Source organism: Erigeron canadensis, chromosome 7 (assembly GCF_010389155.1).
Source record: "Erigeron canadensis isolate Cc75 chromosome 7, C_canadensis_v1, whole genome shotgun sequence".
Lineage (NCBI taxonomy): Eukaryota > Viridiplantae > Streptophyta > Magnoliopsida > Asterales > Asteraceae > Erigeron > Erigeron canadensis.
In genome coordinates, this window is record NC_057767.1 from 33,999,773 (window position 1) to 34,002,898 (window position 3,126).

Genomic DNA, 3,126 nt, shown 5'->3' on the forward strand with positions numbered 1-3,126 from the left:
TCAACATAACGTTGGTGAGTTCGTAGGTTTAAAGGAATACAAATGAGTTTGCTGTGCATGATATATCAAGTTTGGACAATAGTGTAAATATAAACATGTAGTAGCATACTGAATACTAATCAATGCCATCATAGTTATCCAACAACACAATCCCCATCACTCCTGCCAACAACTCAATCATGCTTTAAATACCAACAACTACCAGCTGGAGTATAAAGTTGGTCGATAGTTTTCCAATAGTTTTCAATAGATATCAAAAGACATCTATTGCATCAAAGAAATCAATACAAGCAAGCTAGCATACAAATTTCATAATTACACGTATTTGTCCATGAAAACAAACAAGTTTTGACACAGCCAGTAAAGAAATGAAAAGTGTTTTGAGCATCATTTTCCCCCAAAGAAATAATATAAAAAGGGGCCATGAAACTCACCTCAACAAGCAAGTAGTTATGCAAATCCAACAAGGTCGCTAGAATCTACACAACATATAAATATGAACAAGTTACAATTATGGACATGGTCAAGAACCGTCCATTGTAACCCGTATTTGATGTAATACACATATGGCTACTTTCAAAATATTCACAACTGATTTGTCATATATTATTAAGCTACAAGTCACATAACTTAATATATGGTATTTGTTTTAATGATTTAAGATTAAGTTCTACAAGTTCATATTCACTGAAATTTTTGGTAACTTTATCTATTTTTTATTAGGATGAAACGAACGATTCAAGATTCCAAATCTTAACTAGTGTTACCTTAGAGGGTTATATACTTACATGAATGTTTACATAATTTATTTGGCACGTTAACTATTTTTAAAAATTCAATGATTACAGACTAGTCAGAAAAATCACTGTTTGCGCACAGAAAAGTTTTATAAAAGTTAAGGGCCTTCGAAGCTTCAAAAAAATCCAATTTTTTTACTATACAATCTTAACATCTCAAAAACGTGTCTGGAGAAAAATAATTTTCCAGTTCATAAAATCGACCAAGATATGACTATTTGAAGTCGACCAAAATCTGTTCGGAAAACTCAGCTTTGCGCAGTTTTGTTATAAAATTCGTTTGACAACCTTAAACCTCATATTTTGACACGAAACCACTTCCACCAGAAAGTAGACTTTCTGAACTTAATTTTAGACACCAAAAACGTGACTTAACCATCTTCCATGACCAAGATACGACCTTTCAAAGTTAACAAACCGAATCTGTCCAGATTCAGAAATAACTCAAACTTACCGTTTTAAAGACTACTACAACTAATATTCATATATAAACTTTCAAAGCTTTCCAACACCTATTTACATCTGTTATTATGACTTCCATGCCTTCATAACTGAATTTTCTCTAATTACATTAATTATTATGATACAATAAATACATAAACTTTTAACATTACTATGATTTATACTTCAAACTTTTGATTTAACCCTAAAAAAAACCCTTTCATTCATTATTATAAATTTGCCATAATATATATTCATCAAATAGGTTACTTATAAATAAAGATTAATAAATAAAAAGATATGCTTATATATATATATATTAATAAATAAACAGACTAATATATATGAAAAGAGAAGACAAGTGATTTTACCCCAAGATTGATGATCTTCTTCTTAGATACCTTGAAGAGAAAGAATAGAATATAATCTTTAAGAACTTTATTATTAATTGTAATTTAAATCAAGATTCAATAGAATTATAATTAAACTTACCAATAATTTACTTGACAATGATGATTAGAATATTGATTATTATGATGGTGCTTGTTATCTTTTTTTTTTTTTTTTTTTGAGTTCGACGGCAGCAACACAAATCTTGTGTTTTGAGATTTTTGTTTTAATGCATCAATGAGGCACATATATTTATAAGTGTTTTGAAATAAATATTTGACTTAGTTTATGATTAGAATTGATAAGCTACAGGAATTTTAGTAGAATTACAACTCCTTTGACCGACCTCACTTGTTCTCTGCTATTTGTATATAGTTTAATATTTGTTTCGTAAGGATGCTTAGCCGTTCCAAATTTTACGTACTTATGTTAGTATTATAATCATTATTGTAACAAAAGTTGGACTTGTATTTCATGTTGTTTAATAAATTTACTACTATCATTATCTTAGAATATTTAGGATTATTAGTATAAGTATATGGGATGGTTATCCCTTTTGACCGAACTTAATATCAACAGATATTATTTTTATTTTGTATTAGTAATGTGATATAGGCTTTCATTAAATCTTGACTAATTCATAAAATGTTATAGTTCAACTTGTCAGCTTATAACTCCGAATAGCCAACCAGTAATGTTACTACTAAAAATGAATATGACTAACAACTACGTGTCTAAAGCTCACGGGGATAGTTGTAGTCATCTCCGTTTAGGAAGATCAAATATTTAAATCCTAAACTATTGGAATCCAAATAATAGTAGCCACATATTGGAATAATCACCACATTTTTATGCTTGCTATACTATATAGGCACATTGACTAGTCAAGAAATTTAAAATGTAAGTTAAAGACTAAAATAAATTACCAGCTTTGGTGACGGATGTCACATTTAATTCGTTTTATTATTATCTATTCATAGTACAACTGTTTAGTTAAAATTCATTTTCATGGCACTAATTAGCTAGGTTTCTCACAGGACCATAATTTCATGAAACCGTGTGTTAGTAAGGAATAACACAAGGAAAATGAAAAATAGAAGTATTCAATTAACGCTAGAAGGAGGGCTTGAACCTCCGACCTTGTGGTTAACAGCCACACGCTCTAACCAACTGAGCTATTCCAGCATCTTGTTGAAATTATGATACTTACAATAATTAATTTCATAAAATGTAAGTATTGGGCCGGGGTTTAGCCAAATCTTCATTTGGGCTTGAAAAATGAAGGTGAGCATGCTTGTAGAGTTGTAGAAGAAATCTTCATTTGGAATCAAAAATGGCTCTAGGCTCTAGCTAGGTATCAAAAGTTTACCAACTTCAAGTCAATTACTAAATTCGTTTGAAGACACTATTCTTGATGTTGATGACATTATTCTTTTTATCTCAAATTATGCTCTTCGTTGTTCATTAATGTACGTCTTGTTAATGATTTTTATATGAA

At 29.6% G+C, this 3,126-nt stretch overlaps 1 non-coding gene across 1 annotated transcript; it reads right to left on the reverse strand.

Annotated features, from left to right (window-relative positions):
• Positions 1 to 2,739: 2,739 nt before the first annotated feature.
• On the reverse strand, positions 2,740 to 2,813 carry TRNAN-GUU. Its single transcript has one exon. It is a non-coding gene; the product is annotated as a tRNA-Asn (tRNA).
• Between the last annotated feature and the right edge of the window lie 313 nt (positions 2,814 to 3,126).